At 40.1% G+C, this 24,665-nt stretch overlaps 1 protein-coding gene across 1 annotated transcript in view; it reads right to left on the minus strand.

Moving 5' to 3' along the window:
• Positions 1-6,502: 6,502 nt before the first annotated feature.
• LOC149458683 (uncharacterized) overlaps positions 6,503-24,665 on the minus strand; it is a 47,254-nt gene continuing 29,091 nt past the window's right edge. The window contains exon 4 of the mRNA XM_089681975.1: positions 6,503-7,931. The gene's annotated coding sequence lies outside the window, so the exon portion shown is untranslated. The remainder of the gene's footprint in view (positions 7,932-24,665) is intronic.

Here is a 24,665-nt window from a genome sequence, read left to right on the forward strand (position 1 = left end):
GCTGCATACAACAAAAAAAAAGAACATAGCATATATACCCAACAAGGACCAGCAACGTACTGGTACATCACTGGACTTTGAGTGGTTATACCAGGATGATGCCTTCAACTGCCGGCTTTATCCTGGTATCGTTTTTTTCAGCCGGCGATTGGCTTTTATATAAAAGCAATCCTAGTGGCTTATTATCTGCAGGATTGCTTTTACAAGCAGTGGGAGATGATGCCCCCCCTCCCCCACTGCCTTCCAGTCTTCTCGGGCACAGTCCCGTGCCATCAGGGCAACCTGAGAATGCAGCCGGTGTTTCTGCCAGCTGACCATAGAGCTGATTGGAGACCGGAATGGTGCTCTCTATAGTCTAAGAAATCAGAAGCTACGAGCATTTCATCACTTCAGTTTCGCAGTATATAAACAGTGCCATTTGTAAATTGGGAAAGCATCTGATCACACTGATCTTGGTTTGATTAGATAATGTAAGGGCAGAGGAGATATGTAGAGTCTGATAGACCCCAGATTTCTCAAAAAAGAATATATGACAATGCCCATTGAAGGTATTGGGGATATCTGCATTCCCGTGATAGAATTAAAAGTGATCAATAAAAAAAAAAATGAAAGGGACAGTGTAAAAATAATTTAAAAAATCAAAATAACTTAAAAAAAAAGCACCCTCGCCGCCCCCTGCGCAAGCGTTGACCCTGTGTCTTTATGTAAACAGCGGTTGCACCATGCAGGTGAGATATCGCAGTGAACGTCAGATCAAGGGCACTAACACTAGACCTCCTCTGTAAAACTAAAATGGGAGCTTGTAAAGGCTTTTAAAATGTTGCCTATGGATATTAAAAAAAGTATGCCGTTTGTCACCATTGCACGGGGCATGTGCAGTTTTAAAGCATGTCATGTTTAGTACCTATTTACTTAGCATACCATCATCTTTTATATTTTACCAAATAATTGCCCAATATATTTTGTTTTTGTGCATTTAAAGTAAAAAAAGTGTTTGTTTTTTGTTGGATTTTTAGACACATATAATACTGCTTCTAGTGTCTTGAGGCGATTATGAATGAAAGAGCCATTGAAATAAAAAATGAAGTGTGATTTTATTCTATCACACAATGGTGTCAAATAAACAATGTAAAGCGTATTATGAACAGTTCCATGTAGATAAAACTATTGTAAAAATGACAAGCGAAAGTTCAAAGAAAAAGTCACCATTATCTGTCATGGCTGTTCTGTCCTTGCCATGTGCGATACTCCACGCTGTCCTTCTCAATGACTTTGTGAAGAAGGAGAAGCCGGATGTGACTAAATTGTAGCTGGAAGTGATCTCAGTATGCACCTGTTGCAGCTTCTCAGACGTGTGTATGCAAGTCATGTAGCGCGTAAGTGTGTGTGTGAGTGAGTGTCCCTCTGTCCGTTCTCCGATGGTCTTTTATGAGGCAAATGTACGTCATAGTTAGTGATCTTAATACCTTCTATGGAAAGTATTACTGCTTAGCAAAGCCATTTCATATAAGGAAAGGATGCTATTCATATGATGTTTGATGGACAGGAACATATGTATGCTGATGTACCAATATTATAAGCTAATGACGTAAATGTATCAATGTTAGAAACGTATACTAAATATACACAAATACCATTAAAATACGTAATGTAATAGTAAGTCACTTCTAATAACCTTGACATAACTACCAAATACTTTTATGCCTAAATATAGTATACTCAACCTTCAACTGGTATATCTTTTGGTCTCAGCTATAATTGAAGAATAGTAAATACTACCATTTGTCAAAGACCACTTACACATATTAATATTAATTATGACTAATCATAAAAACCAAATATTTTGCAAGCTTGCCATCAATATAAATGCCGAATCATAATTTAGATTTAACATTTTTTTTAAATTGTATTTGAAAAATCGCTGCACGAGTACTATGTGACAAACAAAAATTGCAGCACCCACCATTTTATTCACTAGGGTGTTTTCTTTAAAAAAAATATTTTGGGGTTTAAATTAATTTCCTAGCAAAAAATACAGATTTTTTTTTTCATGTGAACAAAAAGTGTCAGAAAAGGCTTGATCTTCAGGTGGTTATAAGAGTGAGTGATGTGTGACATAAACTTATAATGCTGGGTATAAAATGCCCCCACCCCCCAAAACGACCCTTTTTTGGAAAGTAGACACCCCCAAACTATTTGCTGAGAGGCATGTTGAATCAATAGAAAAATTTATTTCATTTACTAAAAATTTTTGGAAAATGACAAAAAATTTTTTTTTTTTTTTTACACAAAATTGTCACTTAAATGATTTATTGCTCACACATGCCATGGGTATATGTGGAATTACTCCCCAAAATACATTCTGCTACTTCTCCTGAGTATGGGGATACCACATGTGAGAGACTTTTTGGCAGTCTAGCCAAATACAGGACCCCAAAATCCAATAAGCACCTTCAGGCTTAAAGGGCTTTATTTCCTCATTACACTTCCTGACTACCTGTCACAGTTTTGGAGGTCCTGAAATGCCAGGATAGCACCAAATACCCCCCAATTGACCCCTTTTTGGAAAGTAGACACCAAAAGGAATTTGATAAGAAGCATGGTGAGTATTTTGCAGATCTCGTTTGTTGTCACAAGTTTTTGGAATATGAAGAAAAAAACAAACATATTTTCTTTTTTTATATTTCAAAACCTTGTGAGAGAAAATTAGATCTGCAAAATACGCACCATGCCTCTTTTTAAATTCCTTGGGGTGTCTACTTTCCAAAAGGGGGGGGTTTGGTGCTAACTTGGCATCTCAGGGCCTCCAAAACTGTGATATGTAGAGGAAGTGAAATGAGGAAGTTACACACCTTCAGGCTTTCAAAGTGGTCATTGGATTTAAGGCTCCTGAATGTGGCTATGCTCCCAAAAAGTCTTACACATGTGGTATCCCCATACTTGGTAGAAATGGCAGAATGTATTTTGGGGTGTAATTCCACATATACTCATGGCTTGTGCAAGAAATATATAATTTAAATGACAACTTTGTGTAAAAAAATGTTTTTGTAATTTTCCAAAAACGTGTGGAAAAAAAATAAATCTTCCATGCACTCCATATGCCTCTCAGCAGATAGCTTAGGGTGTCTACTTTCCAAAAAGGGGTCATTTGGGAGTGTCTGTACTATCCTGGTATTTTAGCACCTCAAGAAATGTGATGGCCAGTCAGAAAGTAAAAGCTGTGTTAATTCCATTATCTATTATGACAATTTTTTTTTTTTTTGGATATTTTGTATGACAGAAATGAGAAAATATCTTTTCCTTTTTTTTTGTGTGTATAGCGCCAAAAATAAAAAGCACAAAAGGTGATCAAATACCACCAAAAGAAAGCTCTGTTTGTGTGAAAAAAAGGACATAAATTTTATTTATGTACCGTACTGCATGACCGTGCAATTGTCAGTTAAACTAGTGCAGCGCTGTATAGCAAAAAAAAAAAAAATGGTGTAAATTGCAGTATCTATACCATAGTTTGAGATGCTATAACTTTCACACAAAGTATTCAATATACACTTAATTGAATTTTTTTACCAAAAACATGTAGCAGAATACATTTTGGCCTAAATTTATTAATTACATTGAGTTTACTATATATTTTTTTATAGCCGAAAGTTAAAAATATTGTTTTTCTTCAAAACTTTTGGTCTTTTTTTGTTTATAGCGTGAAAAATAAAAAGTGCACAGGTGATCAAATACCACAAAAAGAAAGCTCTAGTTGTGTAAAAAAAAGTACATAAATTTTGTTTGGGTACAGCACTGCATGACCGTGCAGTTATCAGTTGAATTAGTGTAGCGCCAAGTAGCAAACAGAGGCCTGGTCATTAAGGGGGGTAAATCCTCTGGAGGGCAAGTGGTTAAAAAGTTGCAGTACAGAACCTTCCCTCACATGCCGGGTACTGCACTCTACGGGGAGGCAGAGAACACAGAATAAACTCCCCCTCCTTTTCCTTTCACTTGCCTGAGCTCCCTTATTGCCGAAGTACAATTCGTTTTGGGATCGGGAGCTTGGGCTCATCTAACAGCTTTTTTTTACCAGGATGCACTCCTGAAGACCTCAGGTGGCACCCTGGTTGAGAAAGGCTGCTCTAGTTTCATAGTGGTGCAACCGCACCAATACACAAAACAATCTCTTTTAACATGGGAGTAACAGCAGTGGACTACGATTCCCGAGTCAAGCTCACTAGGCAAAGACTGGTCTAACTCACAATCAGAAAACACCTCAGTGGCTGAGGGCTCAGCTGGCTCCAAGACCGGTGTTTGATCAGATATGGAATCTGTGTGAAAAGGATCAGGATTGCACTTGTGGCCTCTGAAGTCAGCATATACAGTTGTAATCAGAAGTTTGCATACCCTGACAGAAATGAAAGTTTGGCATTGATATTGAAAATATGACTGATTGTGCACGAACACAGGAACAGAGTTTCACATTTGGTGGCCCTGCCCAGCAGCCTATCACTTTTGGACTAAGGTATATAATTTGATCCAGTTTGTCACACATATCAACCTGTGGGAAAGCCCAAGCAAATCTCTCCTTCTTAGACTATAAGAGATCCAGTTACAAGAGATCAAGTTCTTCTTTATGGCACCTAGGCATTGCCAAGTTATTGCCATGTTATTGTTTGAGACCCCGGTATGGGTCCATGATGTTGCCCTACTTCATGAACATTATATTCATTGATGTTTACGCAGATTATATTTTTGTCAATGTATATGTCAATAAAGCTCTTTTGGTACCAGAAAATATGACTGATCATGTCGAACAACTGTCTTTTATTTAAGGATGGTGATCATTTGAAGCCATTCATTATCACATTGTTGTTTGTGTCCTTTTTAAATCATAATGTTAACAGCAATCACCCAAATGGCCCTGATCAAAGGTTTACATACCCTGAAATGTTTGGCCTTTACACACAAGGTGACACAAGGTGGAGCATAAAAGAACTGTCAAAAATTCTGATTAACAAGGTAATTAAATTTTATAAAGATGGAAAATGATATAAAAAGATATTCAAAGCCTTTAATATGCCAGTCAGTACTGTTCAATCACTTATTAAGAAGTGAAAAATTCAGGGATCTCTTAATACAAAGCCAGACAAAGAGACTGCAGCCACAACTGCCTGAAGAATTGTTCAGAGTACAAAGAAAAACCCATGGGTAATCTCAGGAATAATACAGGCTGCTCTGAAAAAAGACTGTATGACTATTTTTAAGGAGCACAATACTACGATACTTGAACAAAAATGAGCTGCATGGTCGAGTTGCCAAAAAGAAGCCTTTGCTGTGTCAATGCCACAAAAAGCTTAGTTACAATATGCCTGACAACACCTTGATGTGTCTCACTGGGCTTTTTTGTGGCATTGGCATAATAAAGACTGCTTTCTGGAAAGTCGACCATGCATCTTATTTTTGTTCAAGTATCATCACAGTATAAAAAAAAGAGTCCTAAGTGTAGAAGAAATTTGAAGAGTTAGAAGAAAAGGGTCCTAGCAAAATAAATTAGTGTTCCAGACAATGGAGGTAAATGAAGATGTGCATGCTCCTAGGACACTAGCAAAAATCTGAGGCATGTTGCTAGGAAAGGTTTTCCTGGGATGTCCTACAGCTGTTTTGTTCTTCCTGTAGGTGGCAGTACAACCCTAATGATAAAAGACTTCCTGTGTCTTGAATGAAGGAGAAAGAAATTGTATGTACATTGTGTCCGTGTATGTGTGTGTGCATAAATATTTATATATTGTAGTTTGACAGAAGCATGGTCTGTCACTGGGAAAATGCAGTAAAAGCCCATTCTGGCAGAGAAAATGTGTCAGAGGTAGCTAGAGCTAGCGCTGCCAGAAAAAGGGTTGCCATAGGCAGCTCAGTGGAGAAGTCTGATGAGAGACAGGTGGGGTTTGCACTAAAAGTAAAAAGACTGCTCACAGTCAGGGTTCCTGTAGATGCAGTTGGCAGCATATGTAAGGAAAAACTGGGGTGCATGTGAGTGAGAGGGTGCTTTAACATCTAGAGAATTTGTCCAGAACCAGCCATTAGAATGGATTTTACTTAGTGGCTGTAATAAACTGAAAACAGACAGTGAGGCTTTGTTTTTTTGCTTTACTGACAAATAGAAATGGACAAGAAGCCTTAAATGCAACTTTGACAAGTGGAATGGGTCATTAAAAAAAAATCTCGAATCAATGCAAATCATTAAAATAAAGGAAAATAATGAATATATTTTTTCCTTAGTTTAGGTAAATATGAAATAATGCACATCAGTATTTTGTATTCTCCTTCTGAGCCAGCAAGTAACTCTTTAGGCTTCTTTTACACTCTCTCCCTGTTTTCAGAACTCCATATGAAATTTACACCTAGAAGTGAATGACTCATCTTTTTTTGGATGACCGTCTGAGGTTTTAAGAGAATTTTCAGAGAATACAGATAGCATCACTGTGATGGCTCTTTAGCTGACTCATAGTAGTCTAGGAATCCGTTGTCATGTCTTAAATGTTTATTTGTTAATGCAAATACTGTATAAAATATATAGTAAGAAAAAACATGTAAAGAACAATACTTTAAAAAGGTATAAACAAAAAAAAACTAAAAAAAACATTCACCCAAAACAGGAAGAACTAAATGGCTATTTTACATTAAGGCCAGATTCACACTATTGCAGCTTTGCGGGCTGCATTTGTGTGGGCACAGCAGCTCATTCATTCGAATGGGCTGCTCTGCCAGTATTTCACGCAAGAGAAAGGTTCCTGCAGCATTTTGAAAATGCAATGGCTGGGAAATCACATGGGGCTTTTGCATTATACAACTTCCCTGCGTTTCCCCCATCAGCAGGGATTGGCTGTGGGAACAGCTGTGATTCCTGCACACGCAACCACCCGCAGTAGTGTGAACCTAGCGTTAAAGGGAACTCTAGTTAAATCTTTTTTTTTCCCCCATTTTGAATTATAGATTTAAGGATCTCTTGTCAGGTTCTTCTGCAGTCGATTTCTTCATTGAGGAGATTTCTCTGCATTTCCTGTCTCAAGAATTGAGTGAGTGGGAATCATGAGGATATACCCTTCCTTCTACTGAGAACCCCATAATTCTGTATTTCCTCTAACTTCCTATCCCAGTAACAACTGTGACTACAGCCAAGAAAGAGTGGATCTCCCCTCAAAAAATTAAACACAGGTTCACCATTTCAACTATTTAAAAAAAATAAAAATGTTTTGGTTGGTGTTCTACTTTACAATCAGACAGCAGTATTGTTTATGAAAGATAATACACATGACATACATTTTTGAATAACTAAAGTCACATTTAAAGTCTCATTTACACAGGCACTCAGCTCCTTGTAGCAGCCAGAGCAATCCATAGAATGTGAATTGGTATACATAAGCTGTGTGGACTCACCCACACAGCAGAGTTTGACAGGTATGCAGGGATCGTGTAGGGATCAGGACACAGAGCCTGTGCAATTAGGTCTGTGTAACCATCCCTGTGTACCCTGTGCACAGCTGATGCCTATCTATTCACTTTCTATGGGCTGAATGGCGTGGCAAATGGCTCTGGTCGCTGCATTGGGCTGAGTGCCCATGTAAATGAGCACTGAGAAATACCAAAAATTCTTGTTTGTACTGTATGAAAGCTTAACACAAAGCATTAAGGGTTCAACATCCTCTGCACACCAAGTATAAAAGTCTGTATAACTTAACTAATAGGCTACCTCTAATAAAATGGTGATGAAACATGAAAACAGTGAATGCAATAAGCATTTACAAAGAAAGTGTATAGAAATAGGAAACAAAGATATTTGACACCTAGACACAGATTTGCTGTTCATTACAAAACAGTGGTTTCTCAACTATCCATGGTACTAGAAACTGAATATGTTCATGGTGAATCCAAAAAAGTGAAGTTATCTGCACCTGCAAGAAACAAAGATAAACAAATTCATATTTACATGAATTAAACAAAATATCCAGATTAAACTTTTTTTAATTTGTTTTGTATAGCACAAAAGCATAACATTTGTGCCAGTTTTTATTGTTCTGTAGCCCGTTATAGAGACCATTGCACTTCCAGTTCCACCAACAATGCCTGCAGTACAGGAAGTCAGGAGAAATCTCCTATTAGGACACAGACAGGAGGAACACAATCTTTTCTAGAAGATTAGGAAAAGGCTAGAACCCCCATCAACAATGTATTGCTGTTTCTGTCATTTCCTGTTCTATTTACCACTGAGATGGAAGAAAAAGGCAGTTAGACATCAGACAGCAATAAAAAGTTCTAAACTTCCCCAGACTTGTCAAAAACTAAAATTATTTTGGCTGAAGTTACACTAACGGATCTTTTACGCAGGCATTTAGTTTTTTTCATCAGTTCACTCACATGTTTTCAAAGAAAAAAACAGATCAACATACATACTTTTTTTATCAGTTTACATACGTTTTTTCATCAGTTTACATACGTTTTTTCATCAGTTTACATACATTCAAGCCACAGTACACTGTGAAGACTGAAGCATGGTTGCGCAAACATCATGATATGGGGATGTTTCTCATACTATGGTGTTGGGCCTATTTATCGCATACCAGGGATCATGGATCAGTTTGAATACATCAGAATACTTGAAGAGGTCATGCTGCCTTATGCTGACAAGGAAATGCCCTTGAAATGGGTGTTCCAACAAGACAATGACCCCAAACACACTAGTAAACGTGCAACATCTTGGTTCCAAACCAACAAGATTGATGTTATGGAGTGGCCAGCCCAATCCCCGGATCTTAATCCAATAGAAAACTTGTGGGGTGACATCAAAAATGCAGTTTCTGAGGCAAAACCAAGAAATAGAGAACTGTGGAATGTAATCCAATCATCCTGGGCTGGAATACCTGTTCACAGGTGCCAGAAGTTGGTTGACTCCATGCAACACAGATGTACAGCAGTTCTCAGAAACAGTGGTTATACAACTAAATATTCATTAAGTGATTCAAAGGAAAGCAAAATCTTCAAACATTTTTCAGTTTATATAGTGAATGTTTGAGTTTGTAAAGAAGAATACAAACACTGCTATTTTTTTGAACAGTATAATATTCACTTTTCTTCAATTTTTTTAGAGGAACAACACAAATTTGATATATTTTTCTTCATGTTTTGATTTGGAATAGAATGTGTAGTGTTCCCAATGCATTTGTGTGTATGGAAATAAAAGCTATTAGGATTTTGAGCTTTATTCACTTTTTTCAACACACTGCTATTATTTTGAACACAACTGTATAACCACGTGTTGACAGGTATCTATTAGTCCTGGATGTACATGGGAGATTTTGTAAGTTCAATCAGGTTGTTAAAATTCCCAGCGATATACAGTGTATGTGTATCACTAGCATTTGGTAATAACATATGTATTTTTTAAATTGTTACAGTATTAAGAATCTGCCTTGTATCACCTGCCTCCCTACCTGTTATTATAAAGTAATTCATGACTGAAGAAGAGGTTACAGATAATGAATTAAAAATAACATCAGTATCAATAGTTGAGATTGTACTGAATTCCCCGTTTGCCTTTCTCTGCAATCAGTTGTTGCAATATTGGCTTTTTCTACCTGGAATATGTTTTTTTTATAACAAAAAAAATACTGTAGCTACACTAGCGGGTTCCTGAGTGATCAGAAAAACTTTTGCCCTTCTGTTTTTTGCGTCATCTGCTCATGATGGAGTTGAGTACACTCACACACGTAACCCCAAATGCTTAGGGCAATGCTATTATTAGCTTGCTTTAATGTTCCCCTCCCCAACAGCATACGTACCTCTTTCCTTTGCTCCCCCGCCAACAGGAAGAAAGAATATATCCTGTAGTTCCAGGTAAGAAGGACAAGGCTCTTAAAAACACAGAGAGATTGCAGAGAGCACCCATCACGCTACATGTGTTTGTGTGATGCGGTGCTATTAGGTGGTAATGGCACCGGAACGCACCTTGTTGACAGACACGGAATTCACCGAATATAGTGTACTGTGGTGCACTGTCGGAAATGATAAATGCACCTTTCTGGTACATTTTGGGGGATGAAGCCACATGACCCGGTGGCGTAACACGTAGGGGAGGGGCTCTGACGTCACCACGTTTGTCGGCTTGTCACGGCGAGTACAGGAAGTGTGCAGAGCACACACAGAGGCTTTTACCAAAGGCACAATTTTATTGTATATTATGTGAGTGGGATTATCCTGTTTATGAATAAAATATTTAAAAGGATAAGACACTATTTTTTGCTTTTTTTCTGGTATCATGTATGTGGAGTACTGGAGGGCGATACAAGGAGGAATAGACCCCTGGAGGTGAGAAGGAGGAATCCATCCATCCATAAAGAGGGAGCAGCACATTGGAGAGACACCAGGTGGATAATTAATATATTGCAACGTGGAACCTTCTGAGAAGGAGCTCTGGAGCAGGAGTATTTTTATCTGTCCTTTAAGGACAAAAAGCTATTTTAGCCTAAATATTTATTAGGCTAAAAAGGAGGTGAGCGCATAATAGAGCAAGATTTATCCTATATTCATCCATTTATTGGAGAAAGTCCGTTTTAATATATTATTTAAGGAGGACTTTTTACATATTATGGACACTTATTGATGGGAATTTTTATTATATTGTATTGGGGCAATTATATTTATACATTGATTTGGTCACTTTAATTTGATTTTTTCACTATTGATGGTTTTAAATAGGTACTATAGATACATCATGGATTTAAGTCAGAGATGAATGATTTATGGATATTTTTTATGTTTAATCACACCATATTATGAGTAAATATTATTAATTAGCACGGGAGCGCTGCACTATTGTTTGTAAATTTAGGGTAGATAAGAAGCTGATTTGAAGCAAAAGTGTGATATTGCGAGATAACGTTGTTAGTTCAATATTGTGGCTGGGCGTGACTCTGTTATCCTCATGGGACTTTTCTGCTAGCTCCTCCCAGAGTGGGCGTGGCATCCGCCCAATTCGGGAAAGTTGCTAGAAACAGGGCATATAATGGGAAGCCTGAACGCGGTCAGTTTGGAGCCCTCCTATGCAAAAGGGGACGCTCTGACGCTTGGACTCTTGCCAAGGCAATATGGGCTCATCGATTGGTCACGTTTGAGGCTTCTCCTTGACCCCCTGTGCATTATGGTTCTGATGGGGTCTGTTCCTTCCCGTCATCCCATAGCTTTGGTAGTGTATTAATTCTATGCTGTGACGTTGTCAAAAGATTTCATGCTGTAATGCTCACATTATTATTGGTGTGTGTTATTATGCAGATTGTGATGACTATAAGATATATCCTCCTGTGTGGTGTGATAATAAAAGTGGAGGTTTTGACAGTGCAAGAATATTGCAGTTGGATTCTGTTATTTCTTGGAGTGCCGAGTGAATGCTATGATGTATCAGGGCAGGTGTTCATTCGGTAGTGGGTCTCTCACATGCTTAGAATAATGGTGTAAGTGCTGGTTAAAAGTACCTGTGTATTGTGTGTGTGGCTACCTGTGTATTGTGTGTATATGACTTGCTTTTGGTTGTGTCCAGCAATGCATTACATTTGGCGTAGTTGGCAATTTTTATAGTAACTATAGTGCTATTAAAGTCCCAAAATGTAATAAAGCTGTAATGTAAATGTATATATGTAAAAATATATATAGTACGTAATCTAAAGAGTCTAGAAAGGGTTAAGTTAATTTCAGTATGAATTTACATTCATGTCTGGGCGTTGTGCCAAAGGATTGGTTACTTTTGATGTTGACATTTAAAAGTGGGCGTTGTGCCAGGGGTGTGTTACTTTCGATTTTCTTTGCAAAGCAGAAGGTGTGTCTCAAAGTAGGAAAAAGTGTGTATATATTGTATAGAAACACATAGCATTAGCCAAGATGTTTAAGAAAAAGGCTTGTAAGTGTGCTTTCTGTGTGCCAACTCCTAACATACCAGGGTGGTTTGGCACGCCATATTGTGAATTGGCTAGCCATTGGGCGGATACAATAGGATTTACTAGTTTACCGGACATTTCATTAGATTTAAAAGATACTTTTGGAAGCTATGAAAGCTGTCCCGTCATCTAGCAAGAATCCTGGTAGAGTAATGAGAGAAAAAGGGTGGCTGTTGCTCACAGCTTATCGGCAATAGCATGCTATCTGTTGTCAGCTAGAAGCGCAAAGTATCAAAATGCAGCCAAGAAATGTGCCGTGCTTGCAGCACAATCTTGGAGACCCCAAAAGTCCTATAAGATAGATCCCAAAAGAATAAGAGCTTTGTTAGCTGAAGTACCAAAAAACTGGGAAAATGCATTAACATGGCCTGATGAGAGCATTATTGATGACATATCTGACCAGTCTGAAGACTGGACTGGAGGCCCTGTTCAGCACCGTAAAGCTGTTTGTTATCAGGATTTTGTCCCCATTAGACATGAAAATGTGACTGAGGATTACAGTCAACAAGAATTAGAACACATGATTGAAACTTTTAAACAGAGACCAGGGAAGCCCCTGGATGCCTGGGCTGTCCATTTATATGAGGGAGGGGCAGCTGGTGTCCTGTTAGATAGAGTAGACTCCCCTAAATTTATTTTAATCACTACAGAACCAGTTGTGCAGCGGGCAATTAGGGTCTGGAACAGGCAGATCAGGTAGAAAGACTTTTAAGCATAGTATAGAGGGGTCTTTGGCACCGCTTCCCTACACAAATTGACTGGCCTGTTAATGATAAGCCCTGGCACGGCTTATCTGATGCCATTAGGAGGATGAAATATGAGACTGCTAGACTAGCTATAGAATTTGGCCAGTTGCCAGATTTAATGTTCTGCCAATTAACCCCTCAAGTATGGAAGTCAATGATTAAAAATGCCCCTGCTCCTTATAAACAGGTTGTGCTTACCCTGCTGATAAATATGACAGGTCAGCCATTAAGGTACCCTGATACCCTGAGGAAGTCACGTGTCAAGCATGACGCAATGCGTCGGTACATGAGGAGGCATTTCCGGGTGCGCGGTGACGTCACTTCTGGTGTGGGGGCCATATTGGAACACTTTTGTGATACCCATGCAGTACACCTCTAGCATGAGGTGATATAGCGTTGTACAAAGAAGGAGCATGTGAGTGGGCATTTTATATGTTATTGTATATACATGATGGATTAAAATAGATTACACTATGGAAGATCTTCTTGTTTATCTATGATCCTGGGAGAGGTTTGCTGTGCACTATACGGAGGCTTGGAGTGAGGAGCACATACTACCCTGAGGGGAGCCTGTGAGGAATCTGCCCTTAATAGGATTGGTGTAATCCTCTGAGCGAGCTGACCCTGTGGGGTCGATGTAAGGAGGTGAGGGGACATTTTGGCCACTAAAGGATTATCATGTATTGGTCACTTACACAGTAGCTTCCATGAGAGTCGAGTGGGAGCACTATTATTGGATATATATATTGTATATATACACCGTTTGTGGACTTATGATGATTTACGTTTTATGATATATCTCTATTGATTTTTTGTGTGTTTCACTATTGTATTATATGACAATATATATCACTTGCACTTGTTATATTCCCACTGAGGGAAGTCACGTGTTGCACAATTTTTTGTGTATCCCTTTATGTGTATTTAGGGGGATTGAATGTGTCACTATTTATGTTTAGTATTTATTTAGCGCTACACTTTGTATTTATGAGTCACTTCACTTATTGGGTATAAGGTTAGTGTCAGTAGCTTTAGGGTTAGGGCTCCATTTTAAGCGCAGGAGGATCATCTTTTATTCAGCCATTAAGGGTGGTTGCTGAATCCTTCCTAGTTAGTTAGGAGAGTTGGGGAATGGTCTGAAAAAGGGGAACTGCGTGCTCTACGGCACCCTCAATTTTTCAGACCACAGGCTAATCAGCCTCCGAGGAATAGTGAAGGGAACCCCATGCCAAGCCATGGTGAGCTGTTCTCTGCACTAATAAAGAATGCAGAGAACAGAGAACAGATAGATGGCATGGACACAGAAAAACTTTATTCTCTGTATAAAAAGAAGGGATTGCATAAGAAAAAGGTGAATAATATGAGACAGAAACCAGACCTTGTGTTCCCATCAGCCCCACCCATGGATGTGTCCCCATTTATACTGCCACCTTTTGGGGACACGGGATGCAGATCTCCTTTATCCCACTTTGCCCCCAGCCCCACCGGTTTCTCCAGCTCTGGATTTGTCACTCCCTAAAGCCACAGCGGGCAGTGTACTCCCTCAACCCCCAGCACCCATTGCAGTTGTAACTCCCTGGCAGTTGGAAGCGTTAGAGCATAAACTTGAAATCTTGGGGAAAAGGCTGGATGCTGCATTGGAAGCTCTGGCCCGCTCAGGCACTGATGCTAACAGGGAGGAGATCATGCAACACCATAACAAAATAATCGAGGAGACCATTAAAAAGAATGCCATTAATTTTAATTTAATTGACAAGCTGTTGGAAGAAGCTGAGGCTAGAGGGCAGCTAGACGCTCTTCCCAAATAAGATAATGGCTAAGCCCTGCATGTCCCAAGTATTCAGAAAGTAAATTCAGTAGATCCCCTAATTCATTTTGTTTTTAATGCTGAACCCCCCCCATGTGGAATTAACTATCCGCTGGCGGAAGGGTAATATTCAGATAGTTAGGGATACAGGAGCGGAGGCCACATTAATCTATGGAGACCCTAGAAAGCACAAGGGAACCCCAGCAGTAGTCAAATGACTAGAAGGCAAAGAGGTAAAAGCAGTTAGTACTGAGGTAGAATTACAGATAGGAAAAACCCCTTGCAAAAAGTTTTGATTGTGCCAATCAAGGATTACATTATTGGGATGGACATCCTGAGAGGTATGACCTTGCATTTAACAGATGGCACTTATGCATTTGGAGTTCACAAAGCTGAAGTTAGATTAGGGAGGCTAAGGACATATGGTAGATACATTACAGATACCACCAGTAGTATTGCCCCCCGCAACACAAAGGTGTACACAAAACAGTATCGCACACCTGGGGGACATCAGGAGATTACTCAAACAATTGAGGGCCTCCTCAAAGAAAGAGTTATAAAGACAATTACCTCTGCTTGAAATTCAGCCATTTGGCCATTGCGTAAACTGGGCGGTACTTATCGCATGACCGTGGACTACCGAGCACTCAACAAGGTGACCCCACCATTGACAGCAACGGTACCTGCTGTGGTCACAATTATAGAAAATACACAAAGACACTCAGGTGTTTGGTATGGGGCCTTAGATCTGGCTCAGGCCTTTTCCATCATTCCTATAGCTGAAGAGAGCCAGGAACAATTCAGTTTTACCTGGAATGGCAGACAGTTTACCTTTATCAGGTTATCCCAAGGCTATGTACATTCTCCCACCTTCTTCCACCGGCTGGCGGCAGAACATCTGGCAGAGCTAACCCTCCCTCCAGATCAACAGATACAACATTACATAGATTGCATTCTCATTCAAGGCTCAGATGAGCAGGGGGTAGCAGACACTCTAGCCATGATAGTTGACCATATGACACAAAGAGGGTGGGAGATTAACCCAGATAAGATACAAGGTCCCTCACAAACAGTAAAGTTTTGGGGTATCCAATGGCACTGTGGAAATACCCCCTAAAGCTAGACAGAAAATACTAGATTTTGAAATAAAACTGACGAATAAAGATACATTGTGCTCTTTGGATTTTGGAGACAACACATCCCTCACTTGGGCCATGTTTTAGCGCCCCTATATCAGGTTACCCATAAAAAGAAGGAATTTAGGAGCACATGTGCGGGCTGCAAGAGTGGATGCAGCCCTGACCTGCTCCACACACTCCCGGTCCTTGATTCTCAATCTCCCATACGGGTGACTGTGTGGGTCTCCCCATCCCTGTTTAGAATTTTCCCATTTCTACCTTAAGACCTAATAGTGGTGTTGTTCGCTTAATCTCCCATAATGTGCAAGGTTTGGGATCCCCCTCTAAGCGTCTGAAGGTTTTTTCTCATTATAAGTCCCTGGGAGCTAATATAGTTGCACTGCTTTCACACCTAGGTATATTCATAGGGATTTCCCTGTGTGCTTTTTCGCTAACGCATCTGAGAATTAACGAGGAGTAGCGCTCTGTCTGGCCCGGCGGTTATCCTTTACTGAATCCAAAGTGATATGAGACAAGGACGGGAGATATCTATTGGTTGAAGGCCACTTGGGGGAAACTTAGTGACTTTTCTGATTTACTACGCCCCCAATGAATCAATTAACCTTTTTTTCAATCCCTGTTTCAATATTTGGCTCTGGAACCGGAGGGCAATGTCATTTTAGCGGGGGATTCGAATGTGGCTTTGTATCAAACGCTTGATAAATCGCATACAACCAAACTTACATCCCCTCCGAAACAAAGTGGTGAATTTCTTCAACTTTTATATGGCTATAATTTCATAGACATGTGGAATGAGGTCAATCCTACTTCTAGAGACTATTTTTCTAGAGCATATAACCATTATTCACGTATAGATCACATCTTTCTCCCTATGGAGTTGCTGCCTAAATTGCGTTCAGCTAAAATTGTATCAATACCCTGGTCAGATCATAACCCAGTGATGCTAACATTCTCCAATTTAACTGCCAAGCTGGCCAAGTCCCACTGATGATTGAATGAGTCCCTTCTTAGCAATGAGTCAACTCGCCTTGAAGTAATAGAGCATTTGAACTGTTACTGTACCATTAATAAAGCAGAAGACACGACCCCTACTATTAACTAGGCAGCTGATAAAGCTTCTATCAGAGTTTTTTTTATCCAACTATCCTCTAGACTTAAGCGATCTCGCGAGGAGTTGATCTCTGCCAAAACCAAGAAATATGAGGCTTTACTGGCCCAACCTCAGACTTGTTACGTACGTTAGAACAGGCTCGTTTAGAGCTTAATCTTTGTCTCACCACAAAAGCAGAAAAACAGCTACGATGGATGAATCATAAATTCTTCACATGGTGAGACAAACCGGGTTCTGTCTTAGTACGTAAACTTTCCCCTAAACATATTTACTCAGCGCTTCCTAAACTTAGGCTTTTGGGGGCTCACATATCACAGGATCCTCAGAAGATCCTTCAAGAATTTAATAAGTTCTATTCTACCTTATACAGTCCACCCCAGCCTGATGAGCCTTCCATGCTTCAAGATTTTTTGGGACCCTTGCAGCTTCCTTCACTTGCCGACGCCCAGAAGGAACTTATTGAACGACCTACAGTATAACTAGTAAGGAACTTGGTAAAGTTATTAAAATGTTAACGTCACAGAAGTCCCCAGGCCCCGACCGTCTACCAAATGTCTACTGTAAAACCTTTTCTGACCAACTTTTCCCCCATATGGCTCTTTATTTCAATTCCTTGAGAGAAGATGGTGTGATTCCTTTAGATGAAAATAAAGCATATATTAGCATTATTCCTAAACCTAATAAAGATGTGACTGATATCCTTAATACCAGCCTATTTCGCTAATAAATTGTGACCTGAAAATATTGGCAAAAATTTTGGCCGTGCGTCTTAATTCCTTTTTGGCGCAGTATGTTCACAAAGACCAATTGAATTTCATATCTGGTCACCAAACGTTAGATCAGATTAAAAGGTCCATAGCTTTGATTTCTGCTGTTCGCTCTAATTGGGATGCCCCCCTTTCTCAGGGTTGCTGCTTCTTTCTTTGGACCTCCATAAAGCTTTTGATAGTTTAACCTGGGAATACTTGTTTACTGTTTTGCAAGCTTTTGGATTTGGTCCTGCATTTCTCACGCTATTGCAGTTATTATACAACACCCCCTCAGCTCAAGTGTCCATTAGAGGTTAAAGATCCCCCCTGTTCCCAATTCGATGTGGCCTAGACAGGGTTGCCCACTCTCCCCATTTCTTTTTGCATTGGCTATAGAACCCTTAGCTATGGCGATTTGCTCTCATGCCAGTATCCACGGGGTCCACTGTGGTCATCAGGAGCATAAATGCGCTTTATTTGCTGATGATGTTCTTATGTATGTTACATCCCCTCTGGCCACTTTAGCTAATCTATTATCTCCTTTGAGGTACTTCTCTGAACTTTCTGGGCTGACTCTAAACTCTCATAAAATGGCAGCCCTTAATGTTTCCTTACCTGCTTCCCTGGAGCGATGGCTTATACGACTATATACGATTTCCAATGGGCCCCAAACTCTTTACCCTATTTGGGGGTAAACTTGGCAGCCTCTATTGAGACCCTATACCAAGCAAACTATCCCCCTCTTTTCAGATGACTTAAGGAAGATCTTCGTCGTTGGGCTGCTTACCCTATAACTTGGTTTGGCAGGATCAACTCTATTAAAATGACTTTTTTACCTCGATTGTTATACTTCTTTAGGACCTTACCAATACCAATTTCGAGACGCGAGCTGCGGTTCCTACAAGCAGAGGTGCTTCGTTTTTTTTGGAACAATAGAAGGCCTCGGATGAACCAGAAGACATTATGCGCTTTAAAGTCGCAGGGTGGGATTGGCCTTCCTAATCTCCATGCCTATTTCCAAGCTACTCGAATTGCACAATTGGCCTATACTACAGCTAAGGGATCTACTCCCCTCTGGGTTTCTATTGAAGCTCTTTCCTGCCATCCCTTACTAGTCGGCTCCTTACTTTGGCTCTCTAATAGATATCGCCTCCCTATCTTATGTCCTACTCTGTCGTTCTTGTTGACAGTCTGGGATAGAGCACTCCATTGCAAATCATTAACTTCCCCGCATACTCCTTTTTGTAACCTTGAATTTGTACCTGGTCTGGTCCATTTCAGTGGTGGATCAACAAAGGGTTGCTGCAGATAGGAGAGTAGCTCTGGGGTGCCTGAGTTTACCCTCCTCAGTATTTTACTTGATATAATCAAATTGCCTCTTATCTGCTTGAAAATTATTTTATTGGACGGACCGCCCATTCTTACCAATTTTGAACTTTCCTGTCAACATACAAATGTTTCTAGAGGCCGTATTTTTGTGGTGTACGCCCTTCTTGCTGATCCAAACTGTAAACTCCCCTATATGGATCAATGGGAATGGGACCTGAATGTTAGTTATGATCTATCTGATTGGCAAGTCATAGCCCTGGCATTATCTAAAGTTTCCATCAATACTGCTTTACTTGAAGCAAACTATAAAACACTGTTGCGATGGTACCTGGTCCCTACTCGGACGGTGAGGATGCATCCTTCTGCCTCACCACTGTGCTTTCGGTGTTGGGGCCAGATGGGTTCTATGTTCCACGTTTGTTTCCATGTCCGATAGTTACTAGATTTTGGATCTGCATGTGTAACCTTATCTACACGGTGACGGAGGTTAATATTCGTAGGGCCCCGGTGATGGCTCTCTTCCATAAATTTCCACTTACAGTTCCAAAAAAATCCCTTAAATTGCTTACTTATATGCTGTTGGCAGCAAGAATCACTATTGCTAAATATTGTAAGAGATCAATTACCCTGCTTGAATATGTTAAGAACAAGTTAAATTGGATCATTTTTTTTTTTTTTTTCAGATTTTATTGAAGAAATTTGTTTTGTAAGAAAAAAAAAACAAAAACCGCAGGGCAGGAGAAATACAAAAGAAGGATCGCCCATACCAAGCAGGAAGAAAATAAAAATTACAAAGTACAAAGCATCCAGTGAATTAGGCCTTGAACTAGTAACATTTAAAGGATAAGTTCACCTTTCATAACATGTTACACCCATATTCAGGTGGTAAGATGTTATTTTTGTTTTTATTTAAATATTTTATTATTTCTTTTCAAATTACCATTTTGAATATACAAAAGCTAATAAAGCAGACAAAATAAGTTATACACATTTGTCTGACATTCTCAAAACACAACATAACATTTATCTTGGTATCCTTTTACCCCTCCCTCTTCCCTCCTCCCCACCCTACCCCCCCTTGATTATGCACTTTTCCCTTCATTCTTAAAAATCCCATTTCTATAACAACACTGATATTATATTATATTTGTCCCCTGTGTCTTCTTTTCTCTATTTCACATATTCTAGGTATATCTCTGACTTTTTAAATTCTATCCACTTTTCCTACCTTGTACGAAAAACCTCCATTTTATCTTCCTCCATATGGTAAAGTTCCTCTGTTCTATACGTCTTCTCCACCTTTTCTACCCAATCCTTTATTTTCAGTGCTTGTTGATCCCTCCAAAACTTGGGTATCAATCCCTTCGCTACGTTTAGATAATACAATAATCCAGTTTTTTTATATTTTTTTACCGAGAACTCAGTACCATAGAGAAGACAAGTCTCTGGGTCCTTTGGGATATTGACCTCTGTTATTTCCTGAATTATTAGTATTATTAGTCCCTTAGTACTTCCCGATTTGGCCCTCTTCCTCCTCTTGTCTCTTACCCTCTTTTTCTTCCTTTCTACTGTCTCTTTTATCTTACTGATTTCTGGTGCTAGTTGAGTTTATTTTTTCTTTGTTCTCCAATATTTGTCATGTTTTCTACAATGTTTGTTCTGTGCGATCCATGTGTTTCCTACTACTGTTTCCCCTGTACATGGTGGACTTAATGTTGGGAATTTTATATTTGAACTATTCAATTATTATTGCACATGCTTTCTGGTTCCCTAAGGTATGTCTTTTGTTTATTCAAACAGCTGTTTTTTTTTTTTTGGTGCTGTTCGACACCTTCTTTTATAACACAACACTTGTCTATTGCATTATTTGTAATTGAAAAATTTCAATAAACATATTGGAAATTAAAAAGAAGGAATTTGATTGGGGGAGGGAACAACAGTTGGCTTTTGTAACATTCAGATAGACCAGAAAGCCCTGGATTTATGACCCTTACGCCCTGGGGATGTAGAATTGCAAGTGTCAGTGCACTATAAGTGGGCTAGCTGGAGCTAATGGCAGAAACAGGACAGGAAGCGGGTCCCTTTGGGACTTTGGACCCGTAAATTGCCAGAGGCAGGAGAAAGATATACTGCATTTGAGAAACAGCTGCTAGCTTGCTATTGGGCACTGATAGACACAGAACAGTTGACATTAAATCATGCTGTGATTTTGAGACCAGAAATCCCAATTATGCAGTTGGTAATGAGTTCCCCAAAGTCTCACAAGATTGGCCATGCCCAAGAGACCAGTGTCATTAAATGGAAATGGTACATGCAAGATAGGGCTAAAGTAGGGCCTGCAGGTGTCTCCACTCTTCATGAACAGGTAGCGCGTGAGGCCCTAGCAACCCCTTTAGATAATCCACATCAAGTGGAATCACCCGTGAAATGGGGTAAGCCTTTCAGTGAACTCACACCGGAAGAGCAGCAACATGCTTGGTTCACTGATGGCTCTGCTAAATATAAAGGAGCAGAGCACTACTAGAAAGCTGTGGCCTACAGGCCTGTTAACAAACAATTCTTGCAGGAAGAAGGAAAAGGTGAGAGCAGCCAATATGCAGAATTGTATGCAGTGTACTTAGCCCTTGCAAAAGAAATGCCTGGTCAATGTCACCTATATACAGATTCATGGTCAGTGGCTAATGGCCTGGCTATATGGATGCCAATGTGGGCTGCTAAGGATTTTATGATTCACTCTAAAGAAGTGAGGGGAAAGGAATTGTGGCAGATTTTGGACTTAGCATCCCAAGGCACCATCACGTGGATCATGTAGATGCCTATTGTGGGACTGACTCGTTAGAACATCTGTTTAATTCCATAGCCGACCAAAGGGCCAAAGTGGCTGAAGTGGCCATCCCCCCGGACATGGATGCGGTGGAAGGACTGGCTGCTTGGGCCCATGGGAAATGTGGACACCTGGGAGAAAAAGCCACTTACAGGTGGGCACAACAAAGAGGGTTGGGACTCACCATTGACATAATTAAAAATGTAATTGCCAAATGCCCTGTTTGTCAACAGCACAGGAAAAGATCTTGTCACCAGCCCTATGGCAAATAGATTATGCAGGGCCCCTGCCCAATAGAAAAAACTGCCAATACATTTGTGTTGCTGTAGACACCTTTTCAGGACTGATAGTGGCCCAACCCTGCCACAGGGCAAATCAGGATAACACCATTGTTACTCTGGAGAGAGTAGCAGCTATGCATGGATCACCTCAGCAAGTACAATCTGATAATGGTACGCAATTTACAGGGAACAAAGTTAAACAATATGCTGAGGAAAATTCTATTCAATGGGTATACCACATCCCATATTACCCACGGGCCTCAGGCCTCATGGATGACATGGTTGGCCTACTTGAACAACAATTAAGGAAACTAGGAGGAGAGTTGCGTGCTTGGATGACTCACCTTCCCCTAGCATTTAAGCAACTTAATGAAAGACCACTGACTAGTGGTTTGACCCCACTACAAAGAATGCTAAACCATGACTGTACAGGTCACATGCTTTCAGACCTATCTACAGGTGACCAAGGGGTGGAGGAGCCGCCTCCTACATCAACTCTGGCACCTGTTACAGGTAAAGGAATCTTAAGTGCTGGCGCCCGGGTATGGTGGTGCCAGGAAAATGGTCCCCCGTTGCAGGCTGAAATCATAGCCTCCGGAGATGACAGTACCCTGATTATTATAGTGGATGGAGAAGACAAGTGGCGGCATGTGCCATCTGGAAAATGCTTCCTTAGGGAGTAAATACTAACAATACACTAACTGTGGGGTGGTAAGGGCACTTTCCTCCTTGCAGCCTTATGGCAGATTTATAGGATCTGGAAAACTCCAGGAAGCCTCTCACAGGAGTTAGAAGGGTAAGCGGCTGTAAGACAATACCATTTAAAAGAGTGATAAGGTACCTTCTGTGTTTTGTTTTCTTTTCTTTTCCCTTTTAGGATGAAAGACGTTAAACGCAACAAAGTTTTTTTTCTCTCTTTAGGAACAATAAGTTAAGATAATAGAAATAAGTTTAATGAGTGAAGTGAACCCTTGCAGTTAGTGTTAAGATAAAAATGTTACCTGATATTCACAAGAATGATTTCTTCCTTAGGAAATGAGGACCATCCTGTAACGTGCTATTGTGACACCTGTGCATACGCCACTCCGTTGGGAAAGTTCAGGAGATAGCCATGTACCTACTATGAATAAATCTGGTGGTGATCCTGTTATCCAGGAATCCAAGGATGCAAGTGGAAGCAGATGATGGTGAGATTTCTGACATCATTATGCTTACAACGAGGGTAAGGGAAGAGGAAGGAGAGGAGAGTGAAGAGGAGAGTGAAGAGGAGAGTGAAGAGGAGAGTGAAGAGGAGAGTGAAGAGGAGAGTGAAGAGGAGAGTTCATTTAATGCTCCAGACCAAAATTCATCACACCCTCAGTTGGGGGGCAGGTAAGGTTGGACATTAAGACTTTTGAAGGAACTGCTACAGGAACTACATTGACATTTTGGGTGTTTAATAAGGAAGGAATGATATCTGATAAATGGGACGCTGCACCTGTTCCGGAAAGATGTGCTTCTAATTCAAGTGGAGCACTCTCACCCCCTGGTATGTTGTTATTCACAGCCATCAGTAGGGTATGGAGAGGTCTTATGGACAATAGAGATGGTCCACCATTGCTGGGAGGCAGTAGATGCAGGGACATTTTATTGGACAATGGACACTACTCTAGAGGGTCAAGCAATATACACATTTGAAGTAAAAGAAAGTGAAGGATTGTATTTTTGAACTAATGCTACCATAATAGAACAACCATGGGTAGCAGAGGTGTTAATCCAGCGGAGCAGGTACTGTGGGCCTATGCTGCCACCAAGGAACCCCAGCCAGTGGGAAGAGCACAACTCATTGATTCAATCAATGCAAGTGGTGTACTTGGCTGAGGACCACTGCAAACCATGCTGGATGTGTGCACATGCCCCTTGGAGTCACCAGACAGGTATGCCTTACCTGGAGGTGGCTTTGACCATGCCTGAACTGATCAAAGCAATAAAAGAACATTTTACAATAGAGTGGTGGATGAGACTAGTTCTGCTCCCCCACTTCACCATCCAAGAAGTACAGGTGGTAGTCAGACTATTAAAAAAGAAGGGGCAAGAGGCACCATAAATTCAATGTATCGCTGAATGTATATTATCTGCCAAGTAACCAAAGACCAAACATCAAAAAAAGGGGGGGGGGGGTGTGAAGAGATTCACAAAAAAGCGGTTACATTATGAACAGTAAGCGATACTCAAAAATTCTTCAAAAATTATGCTTTATTACAAAAATTGCATATGTAGACATTTAAGTAAATACCTCAGTTAGTCATCACCACAAGATGAGACAATACAACAAAGTATGACCTAAAACCAGAAGGTTAAAAACAGATGTCATGACCGGTCATGCATATAAAGTGCTGTAAATGTAATGACACTAGGTCTTGTACATAAACAGCACTGACACACAGGTTACACCACCATGTAGGGGATGTGTTCAAAAAATTGTACCATAAGGCAAAACATCAGAAATGCAATGCTGCATATGACAAGTACATTAGTACCAATGATGGATGGATTCAGGAACCCAATACTAAACCTAAACATTCAGTTCAGGAAAATAATCAGAGAGAGACTAAAGCAGTATAAATGCAATTCTACTGACTGTGTAACACACAGAATTAAGTAATAATCCAAATAGGCACCGTAGAGCAAGATGAGTGGTAGGATCTTAAGTAAAGACCGTCATGTCCAGAGTGAT

This window comes from Staurois parvus, unplaced genomic scaffold (assembly GCF_062004578.1).
Source record: "Staurois parvus isolate SC_StPar_1 unplaced genomic scaffold, SC_StPar_1.0 ptg000282l, whole genome shotgun sequence".
NCBI classification, from domain to species: domain Eukaryota; kingdom Metazoa; phylum Chordata; class Amphibia; order Anura; family Ranidae; genus Staurois; species Staurois parvus.